The following is an 11,753-nucleotide window of genomic DNA, read 5'->3' as shown; positions in this document are numbered from 1 at the left end:
TAAAAAATAATTATTATTAAATAATGAAATTAAATAAAACATCTATTAAAATTTAACTAATGAAATTAAATAAAATATAAACAAAATTTTAAAACATCAATAAAATATCTATAAACAAATATTTTAAAAAATTAAATAAATAAAACATCAATAAAAAGTTAAATAAAATTATTTTATTTTTAAATTGAGACATTTAAATTTTATTGAATTTTATTAAATATAATACATAATTAAATAATAAATGGTCAAAATGGTCATTTCACCACTTAATCTCATGGGATTGTTATCCTATAAAAATTGTCCCACACTGCCCCTCCTCTCCCGAACAGTGTAATCCCACAAATGGGGGATAAGGAATTCAGTCCGGCAGATTAAAAAAAAAAAACAAACGTCAGATAAAAGACTTCCAATGGATTACAATCCAAATAGTGTTTAGTCCCCCTGATCCGATGAATCAAACACACATAGTACACATTTGGTGATGCTATGGTTTGTACCATATGCAAATTATGACATTTATAGTGTTAATTATGACAAATGCTATAACTAGATCCTCTTCAATCATAACCAGGGGTGAAAAAAATAAGTCATAATAAAAAATTACATAAGGTGTAAACAAAACTCTTTTAAATCATAATAAAAATAAATTCATAACTAATATTACAATAAGTCATAATTAACATAACAATGAGCCATAACCAATTCATAACTAGGTCATAACTAACACAATAATAGGTTATAACCAAAAATCACAAAAGTCATAATTATAACATATGGTACATATCCCAAAAAGGGTGTGTAATATAAAATTTCTCTTCTTATATATGTATGTCTCTGTTTTTATACAAACAATTTAGCTACAAACTCTTTCTTCAAGTATTTCCTCTAATTTATGTTAACATAGAAGACACATAATATTAGGTTGCATTTGATAGAATTTTAAAATTATAATTTGCGAATAAAATTATATTTTGAGTTTATGAATTTTGAAATTATGATTTGAGTGCCAAAAATTTGTTTGGTTATGAGTTTTGAAAAAAGTTTTGAAAAAAGTTTTAAATTGAGTTTGAAATAATTGATGTGACATATGATATTTAATTAAAAAATTTACAACTCATAACCAAACATACAACCAAAAATTCTATTTAAAGCTCATAACAAAATTTAAAAAATTCGGAACATATTTTGTATTTAATATATAAAAAATTACAGGTGTCAATTGCCCCCCCAAAAAAAAAAAAAAAAAAATTGCACTGCTCCTTTCAACCAGCCAAACATCCGGGAGGACTACCGGGTAGGCCAAATTTCAAAATCCAAATCCCGCCTGAGACAAGTTTTCAAAAGTAGTATAGAATTAATTTTTGAAAGTTATAACCAAACACCATACTCAAATATGGCTATGGAGTCATATTTAAAACTCCACACCAAGCACATCCTTAATTGTTTTTTAATGATTTTAAAACTATTTAATATACAGTACCATTACAATAATTTTTTATTTTATTTTGTATTGAAAGTAAAATTTTACGATCCTATATCCGATCCACAAGTCTCTCTAATAATCCTAGATATGATCCCGATTTAATAAATCAATTTTAAATTTTAGAATTTCAAAACTTGGATTCTATTGCAACAATTAATTTTGTGGTTCCATTGATAGATTACAAACAAACTTAAATAAAATTATTAGATACTCTGAATATTATATGATATTTTTATGGGGTGTATCTCCCAGGAGTATGGTGCAAGTTTTCTATTATTTGATACAAATCAGTGGGAGCTGAGTTTAATGTGCCGTACACAAATAGGAATCGCGTGTAAGTCAACTCGTAATGGCTTTACTCTCGGGATAAGATTGTCGAGAAGACAAGTGAAGTGGGCCAGCCGTGGCCGAGTAGAACTAGATTGAGGGCCGACTAGGCTGTAAATTCTACCGAATGATTGGGAATCTAGCTATTAGGGTAGGGTGTCAGTAATCATAAAATGGGCCCCAGAAGAATAATATAAAAGAGGAGAAGCATCAGTCAGAAAAGAGGTATGTAAGAAAAAGATAACTTGAGATATAAGAAAGACTTGAGTGAATAATAACTTACCCGTCAGAGTGTTAATTCCAGCTCCCCCGACCGGATTGTTCATTCTCATTTCAGGTACAAACTCGAGAATCGAGAGAGTCTGTTTGAACCAAAGGGTATTTTCAAACCACATCTCCACAAAATTGTTTGTGTTAGATTTATATTAAAAATATTTCACTTGTAATACAATTATTTTGGAACTATGTCATTAAAATACTATTTCCTCTATGATAAAATGAGACATTACTGATGGAGGTGATTAAAAAATTAGAAAAAAAATTACAAATTAGCGAAATAGTTTTAAAATAATTACACTACAAGTATTTTTTTTTTCTCAAAATAAAAATTGAGAGTTCAAAGGCAAAATTTATTTGGTTTATAATTTTCTCAAAATTGTTTTCAATCCACTTTTTTTTGTCTCTTCTCCCATCCCTCACATCCAACACATCAGTCAAATATTTTTCTTACACTGCTGGAAATTCCTCATTTAGTGGCATTTTTAGATGTAACAAAACGCCTCTAATTGTTTTTGTGACATTTAGTACCAAACATTAAAGACACAGTCGTTGCTGTAGCGTTAAAAATGTTGCTAAATGTGATGAATAACAGTAAAATGGCATCACGTCAATATTTAGCGACGTTTTAAAAACGTAGTGATAGCTTTTTTTTTTCTATTTTAAATATATGACTGTTGGCACTATAGTGACATTTGAAAAAACGTCGTTATAGCCTCTTTTTTATATTTAAAAAAAAATTGTGCTAATTCTGTTAGATTTAATTAAAAAAATACCTGCAATATGGATAAAGTTGAAAAATTGCAGTAATATGGATAAAACTTTGCTGCTATTTCAATATATTGACTAAATTTAGACAAACATTGCATGATTATTCTAAACTAAAATCTAGCAACAAACACAACCAACAAATAAAATAAAAAATATTTCATCTCACATATGTATTGCAAACCTGTCAGATAACACATTCAACAAGGCGGGCAGAAAAATATGTGGCTGTGTGAAAGAGTTTTGAAAATATATTTCTACCTTTTAATTTGCACATAATGTTTGGTTACCGTTTTCAAAAATTAATTCTACATCCACTCTGAAAACTCTGTCGAAAGTGGAAAAATTTGAGCTAACCAATCATCCTCTCGGATGTCCGGCCGGTTGACCGACAATGCAATTTATTATTTTTTATTTTTTTAATTAATTAATTAATTAATTTATTTTTTTACAATTGACACCTGTTATTTTTTATATTTTAAATAAAAAAATTCAGAATTTTTAAATTTTTTTTGAGTTTTAAATAAAATTTTGAGTTGTGTGTTTGGTTATGAATTGTAAATTTTGATATCAAATATTATATGTCACATCAAAATTTTTTTACTCAATCCAAACTTTTTTCAAAACTCATTCACTGAACAAATTTTTCACTCTCAAATCATAATTCCAAAACTCACAAACTCAAAATTCCAAAACTCACAAACTCAAAATACAACTTTTATTTTCAAATCATATTTAGAAAACTCTACCATAATTTCAACAGAACTTCCACATCTATTTTCTACAATCTTGGTTAAAATAGTAATAAGCAAATAAAAATTTCTAGACTACCCAGCCTTAACTTAGTTATGGACAGAGTTCAAGTGTCTTTTATTTTGAACATTTATAAATCAAGTGAAGAGTTCCAAAAACAACAGCCATAAAAAGATAAATAAAAAAAAAAATTAAAATTTTAAAAAAATAAAATAAACCTAGATTGTTTAGAAAGACCAAACTTTAGAGCACCACAAAACATCCATGCAAATAATGCCCATCCGCACTTACAGAAATGATAAATCAGGCACATGAACTATTATTAACGGGCTCATGTATTTGTTCACAGCTATTGGAGAGATATTTAACTTCATCTAGAGATGTTTCTATCGAAAAATGCAAACAATAAGGGTACCCTTTTGTCATGCAAATTTCCTTCGATAAGTTTATCGCCTAAAATTTGGAACTGGTCTCCCAAGTTTTTTAGATCACTGATCAAAGAAGTACACAAAACCAAACAGTAAATCTGTGAATGAGCATGTAAATTAACAGCACAACTAGTAATCATTCTCTGGATTCATCAATTGCATCTTTGATTCCCCTGTTAGGGATATGCTGATTAAACACATGGTCAAGCAATGGATAATCACCACTCTCTCAAGAATGATGAACATGGACTTGATTTAAAAAACACACACCAACAAAGAAAAGCCCATTTGGACCCGTGGACCACTCCCTGCTAGCTACATTAGATCCATGTGGCCTTACAGCCACACAACAAAGGGACCCCATCTTAGCTATGTTTTGTAAAACTCACCAAAACTTATTCCACTTGCCTCTACAAACTTCCTGCAGCTTGTCAACAGCCAACCAAAGAATTACTTAGTTCTCTCAAACAACAACATTCTGGTTCACAACATCTGCTTACACCACATCACTAATTAAATTCACCACATATACCACCTAAGCAAGAATTTGGTAATCAATAAAACCAAGCTTCATCATTTTTGAATTCTAGATAATGGGCATGGGCTAATGATGAAACTTTTATATTACGGCAAAAGACAGCACAACCTCAAACAGACACCTCCCCGTTCTAATGCAGTAAACTATTACTTGTGAACCTCACCAGCAAACAGGATACAAAATCTTCCAAAAAGCTGATTATTTTCTAGGTATCAAAAAACCCTGTTTAAAACTCTCCAGCAGATACATCATTATCTTGAAGTCAGATCTGACCACATACCAGATAAACAGAAATAGGTTTCAACCCTTTCACCCACACAAATTCCCAGAAAATATAAAAGAATTGAAACTTTCCACAAACATTAAAAGATCAAGGATTGATTGGACATGTAATCCAAGGAAAACCTGATTCAAATATTAAAAAAGAACTAATCTTAGAACGAAAAACTCAATAACCCAATAAACTAATCAGGAAAATTCAACAGAAAAAGCTTTACTTGAAACACTAAACTAAGCTAACAAAGAAAAATTCAAGTGAAGTTATATATTGCTGGTGAATATTATTAATCTTTTTTTATTTTAAATGGAGATAAATTTGGCTGCTCTGAAAATTTTTAAGTCATTAATGGTCTCTCCTAAATCTAGTTCAGTCTTAATGTTGCTTTGGATTCAATTGAGGAAACTGGATTGGTCCAGTGGGTGGATGAAGTAGGTTTATGCATATTCATGAGCTAAGAATTACTTCATGACAAGGATTATCATTGATATAAAAGGAAGGCCTATTTCCATAACTGATCTCTCAAACCAGTGGAAGTAGCATGAGTTAAAGGATGCAAATCATGCAGTTTGTTTGGTTGATAATTCCACTCAGCAATTTATAATGCTGATAAAAGTGATGTCCAAACACCATTTTATTTTATTTTTTTATAATTTTAGGATACATAATGTTGAAACGTTGTTTCAACTTCCATTTGAGAAGAAATAAAAAATCCTAAAGCACAAAGGTTTATTCACAATTACATGAGACCATGATGTTACATTTGCAAATTCCTACTACTCCTAATTCCTAACTAAAAACAGAAAATAAAAAACAGAGTGAGAGAGAGTGTGTGGTCTGCTTTGCATGCAAGAATAGAGTTTGAGCAATCTCTTCATGTTTTTGAAGAACCAAACTGTGTTTGTTGATTTCCAACTCTCTACCCATAAACTATGTTTGTTGATTTCCAACTCTACCCATAAACTGCAATTCCTTCTTATCATAAATCTCAAAAGAAACTTGTGCTCAACAATCCAGATTTATATTATTTAATAATTTTTCTTAGTTTTCTCAACAACCAAACAAAGGACCGAAAGCACAATCCAGATCTGATAGTGCAGATCAACGCATCAGCGAAAACTTTACAATGCACATATCTCAAAATCAAGCAAAAAACTAAATTAAAACAATTAAAAAAAAAAAACAATTTCACATTGCTAACATATACAACTCATAAATCACTGAAATAGAGAATGGATGAAAATATTCTATTGAATCAAATACGTGATTTAACAACATATAGAAAACCAGAACTAACTCAAAATCCACTTTAGCAGCATATAAATTTAAATATATCAGTTGAAAATGTTTCCTTCATGTGGGCTGCTTGTGTCTCTAAGGTTCCTTCAATTGCTGCAAAAGAAGTAAGAGCGAAGAAACTCCTGTCAAGAACTCACCGATTTAAGGGCCAGCAACTAACACTGTTTCTGACTTCTCTCAATGCCTTGATCTGCATAAACGAAAATCAACAACCGAATCAACCAAATCAACCAAATCGAGAGAGACGGTGGTGCTCACGTTAGTAGATAATGGTGCTCGCTCTCCTCGCCGGTGCAGACGATGGAGCTTCAAAATCGAGAGAATCACCGAAACATAAATTTCGAAATCAGGAACTTCGAAATCAAAATAGAAATCGAGAGAGAGAATCACTGAAACATAAACTTCGAAACCTACAACTTCGAAATCAAAATCGAAATCGATCGTTGAGAGGGTTTACAGAGGGTTTAGCGAGAGAGAGCGAACGAGAGACTGAGTGAGTGAGAGAGTAGGGCTAAAAAAGTGTATTATAATAAATGGCTGTGTTGTACAGCTGTGGAACGTTTGTTTCAGGCTTATTTTGCACAGGTTTGTTTATGAGTTTTAAAACTTAATTTTGTGTTTAATTTTGAAAATTTTGTTCAAGGTGAAAAAATTTGGATTAATCAGTTGTTTCACCGGTCGATCGGAAAAATAATTTTTTTTTTAATAATTGATACACGTTAATTTTTATATATTCAATAAAAAATATTTTTTGAATTTTTAAAAAAAAATTATGAGTTTTAATAGAATTTTGAGTTGTATGTTTAGTTATGAGTTGTAAGTTTTTATATCAAATATCATATGTCACATAAAAAATTTATCACTCAATTCAAAACTCTTTTTAAAACTTATTCACCAAACAAATTTTCCACACTCAAATCATAATTCCAAAACTTACAAACTCAAAATACAACTCTTATTCTCAAATCATATTTAAAAAACTCTACTAAACGCTACATATATTTCTCAACATATTCACCAGTCTTCCCATTACAGAGAGAGGACATTTGGAGGCGTTTAAATACCACATATTAGTAAAATTAACGGTTGACACATGCCATACGTATGTAAATTGGATAACTAAAAATAAAATAAAATATTTAATATATATTGGTTATAATCTTGAATGATAAGAGTTTTCTCTATCAAATTTATGGCTGTGTTTGGAATGATTTCCAAACTATAATTCTACCCCCATATTCCAATATGATGTTTGGATAGTATTCTTAAATCACATTTCCACAACATTTAGAAAACTCTGTGTGAGGCGTGATTTTCAATTTTTTTTTTTTTTTCAAATTTGGCCTAACCAGTCGTCCAGACGATTGACCGGAATAGTGCAATTTTTTTTTATCTTTTTATTTTTTTATTTTTTTATTTTTTATTTTGCAATTGACATATGTAATTTTTATATATTTGGAAAAAATATTTTTCAAATTTTTTAAAAAAATTTATGTGTTTTAATAGAATTTTGAGTTGTATGTTTGGTTATAAGTTATAAGTTTTTGCATCAAATATCATATGTCACATAAAAAATTCTTCACTCAATTCAAAACTCTTTCACTAAACAAATTTTTCACACTCAAATCATAATTCCAAAACTCACAAATTCAAAATACAACTCATACTCTCAAATCATAATTAGAAAGCTCTACCATACGCAACCTATGATTTTGAGTTCCAGGCTTGGCCCATTCTCTTCCTTTTTTTTTAATAAATAACTAGACACTTAACATAAACAGAGACAAAGTTTCAAAAAACCAATCTAAGTGCTCACATATATAATAGTATAAATGGTACCGTTTTGATTAGGAAAAAATACAACATTGATACAATGCCGTTAAATCTTATATTTCTTGTAGTGTCACACTTATCTATTCAATTAAAAAAAAATTACAAATCATCCAAAACTATAAAAAAATTCAACTAGAAAATTACAAAATTATTTTCAAAATATGCAACCAAATAAATTTGTAAATTTTAAAACTCTTTTAAAAAACTTATTTTTTAAAATTGATTTCAAAACTAAACCAAACAGACTTGTATCATTTTTATTGACAATAATAAAGACAACCCTTGATTGCTACTTAGGGGTGTAAAATCGGCTCACCGGTCCACGATCCGCTCGAAACTTGCTCGTAGCACAGAGCGATCCGGTCCACTCAAGCCCGAGTTTGAGCCCAGCTTGTCACCCTGGGTTGTGTATTTTAGGGCTTGTCCCGGTTCGAAGCCTGACCCACCCGCTTGCTCTAAAGGCCTAGTCCGCCAGAGATTCAAAGTCATTTTCAAACTATTTTAGTAGAAAATAAAATAAAATTTTGGTGAAATTTTTTTAAAAAAATAGTTAGGCCTGCCCCAGCCCAAGCCTAGATCTAAGCCCCATGGCCTAGCCCAAGTATCTCTAGGTTTGAGTTTGAGTTTGAGGTTAGGCTTGAACTTGAGTCGAGATTTTATTCGAATGGACCAAAACAACCCCACCCATTTTTTACAAAAAGCCCGTGAAGTCCAAAGGTGGCCTGACCTGAGCCCAACCTTAAGTGGGCCGGGCCATCTTTGTAACCCTACTACATTTTAGTAATTTCAAAAATGATTTCCTTGAGGTACTGTATATATCTATATATATATATATATAGGGTGATTCTACTTACACCACTCTTTTATCTCCTTACACCCTCCATCTCATTACACTACTTAAAGAAAAATTGAATTCTCATTACACCTAATATAGTACCAAAACAAACCCTATGATAAAAAAACTCTTCAAAACCCATCTCTTTACACTCATACCTTTGGAGGGAAAAGAGAACAACGCAGAGAGAACGATGCAGGGAAGAAGAGTAGATAACACCGACGTAGAGGCGTTCGGACGGTGTGGACGATTAAACTTACTCTTCTCATTTGCCAATGGTAAGTAAGAAAACTCTTCTTTCTCTCTCTATATTGATAGACATAGATATGTGTATCTATCTATATATCTATATCATCTATGTCATCATTTTTTGCGAATAGACAAAGAATAGCACATTCCCAACATAGCTTTGGTGGTTTAGATCTTGGAATTTAATTGGGTTTGTGATTTTTGGTGATAGTTTTGAATGTTGAAGTTCATATTTTGATTCTATGTTTTACCAGATTTTTAGTCCTCTGTTTTGCCCACTGTCTCTTTCTGTAGACACCCCATTTTTGACCGTCCTCAAGACATGGACGTCACCGTTTGAACACTCGGTGATCATCCTTGTTTGTGTTCGTCTTGAGTTCCCGGAGGCCTCGGCTACGCGCCTTGCCTCAGGATCTCTCGGCTCGATTGTTTTGTGTTTGGTTTTGCACCAAACACTTGTGTTTTGCCTTGGAAGGGCAGGGAATGGCTTGTGAGCCATCCCCACACATCGCCGGCCGTGACTTGAGGCCACCGGCTGTGTTTTGTTTCCACCAGCCAAATGTTTGGCTGGTCGGCACTATAGATGGTCGGCCGGCCATCTATTAGGCCAAATTGCATTTTTGGCTGGCCGACCACTGTTCATCTGCTTTTGTAGATATTTTTTGTGCCAGCTGTGCTAGCTGGCATACACGTGTATGGAGGGATTTCCCTCTTGGATGGATTACTTGAGAAGCTTTACAAGAGGGAAGTTCTATAAAGAGGGGCCTCTTCTCCGTCTTTTAGGTTGGACAATATTTTCAGAGGGTTCTAGTTTTAGGGTTTGAGTTGTGTATCTATCCTATATCTATATCTCCCTCTCTTTTGTGTTTTGTGTGTGTTTTGTCTTACTTTTGTGCATAAACACCCACCATCACACCTTCTTTTAACTACTGAGTACTAAGAGGCTGTTCTTGAAGTTTTTGGCTGGTTTTGAGCTTAGAGAAGCTGCTGGACCATTGTTTGTGAAGAGGGTCATCAAGGGTAAGAACTTCACCCTTTATTCCCCATTCTTGCATAGTCTTTTTGCCTATCTTGCAACTGTTTTTGAGCTTAACATATAACATAGAAAAGTCTTGTTTTTATCTTCCCTATAGTTTCTTAAGGGTGTTTTAAGCTTTGGGGTTGTTTGACCCCTCTTAAGGCTTGTTTGGCTTTTGTTTTGTGCCATTTCGGTTGAGCTCCAGGACCATTGTGTTTGGGCCTCCTCACCACTAAAATCTTGAGGGATTTCAGTGATGAGGATGGTACCTTGAGGTCCTAAGAAGGAGAGGGCCACCCCCTCTCCTTGTTGTCCTTGAAAAGGGTTATTTTTGCCTCTTTAATGAGCATCATGTTTAGATTCATGTTGGCCATGCCTTGACTGATATTTATGCTTATTATGTCATGATATAGCTCTGTTTTTAGTTGGTTTAGACACACCATGCTTGCTTAGCCTACTTGTCTTGTAATGCCATCTTTAGGTCTTAACATGCTTTAGGTTTTGATCCTTGTTCTAACATGATTTTGACCAAGCTTTGTGAAGCTTTTGTGTTTGTTTTAGCATGCTTAAGTTCTGTTCTTGGTTGTTTTGGTCGACCATAGCATGCTTAGTATAGCCACCTTGCATTTTGGCTTGTTAGCCTTAAGTGTATGAGTGTGTGGCATGCATTACTTGCATTATTTCAGTGGTTTGGAACCACTTACCATGTTATTTCAGTCCTTATGACATGCTTGCATACTTGCATTTGATACTCCTTTGTTGCTTTAAAAGGTTGTTGCCTCATGCTCCATGAATGTGCTTCTTTGTATGCTTGCATGTTTAAGCCACTTAGATGCCATCTAGGTGTTCCTTTAGCATTGTCTAGGTCTGCCTTGAACCTGTTTTAAGCCCTCTTGGCCTTGTGAGACTTGGTTGACTTAGCCGTGGTTTAAGTCTCCTTGACTTGCCTCAAATACTTGGACCATTTGCATGCCATGTGTTGTCTTGTTTAAATTGGTTTGGCACCATAATTAACATGATTTCCAGAGTTTACATTGCATACTAATTGCCCATGTTTAGGCTCTTTTAAGTGTGCTTAAAGATTGCTTGTTTGATGCTTAAGTGTTGGCCCATCAACATGTACATGTGTGTGTGTGTAGGCCCTCATTTCCATAGCATTGGCCACTGTTTTGGACCTAGTAGAGGGCTGTCCAAATTAGTTTAAGTCCACCCCTTTGCATGTTGTTGCATGCTCACCTTGTGTGTTGTTGCATACTAGTGTGTTGTTGCGTGATTGAATGAAGTCACATGCTTGCTTGCATGCTTGAACATCCATATTGTGTCTTGCATACTTGTAGGTCGCATTGCTTCATGTCTTACAGGCTTCTTTACTTAGGTTGTGTGCCTAACCTACATTACACATTGCATTGCCATGTTGCATACTAGCCTCCATACCTAGGATGCATTGTATTGGCATGCATGCTTCACCTCTTGAGTTGAGTATGATAGAGGTTGAGCCCCCTTTGCTTGATTATGTGCATTGCATTCCATATCAAAATGCATACTTGGTTCCTTGGGCCATCATGCATGGAAATGCGCGATGGGTGGTCCGAGAATCGAGAATCATATCCCTTTGAGTCATGAATATGATAAGGGGTGTGATTGGTGCATACATTGCTTGAAATGCATT

At 33.1% G+C, this 11,753-nt stretch overlaps 1 long non-coding RNA gene across 1 annotated transcript; it reads right to left on the bottom strand.

The window, feature by feature from the left end:
* Positions 1 to 6,076: 6,076 nt before the first annotated feature.
* On the bottom strand, positions 6,077 to 6,708 carry LOC114261549 (uncharacterized). Its single transcript, XR_003628982.2, has 2 exons — positions 6,408 to 6,708; positions 6,077 to 6,339 (listed from the first exon to the last, which is right to left on the bottom strand). It is a non-coding gene; the product is annotated as an uncharacterized LOC114261549 (long non-coding RNA).
* Between the last annotated feature and the right edge of the window lie 5,045 nt (positions 6,709 to 11,753).

The sequence above is a fragment of the Camellia sinensis genome, chromosome 8 (genome assembly GCF_055761805.1).
Source record: "Camellia sinensis isolate YWXY chromosome 8, ASM5576180v1, whole genome shotgun sequence".
In the NCBI taxonomy this organism is placed as follows: Eukaryota; Viridiplantae; Streptophyta; class Magnoliopsida; order Ericales; family Theaceae; genus Camellia; species Camellia sinensis.
The sequence above is the reverse complement of the archived record's forward strand: the minus strand, read 5'-3'. Positions and strand labels throughout refer to the sequence as shown.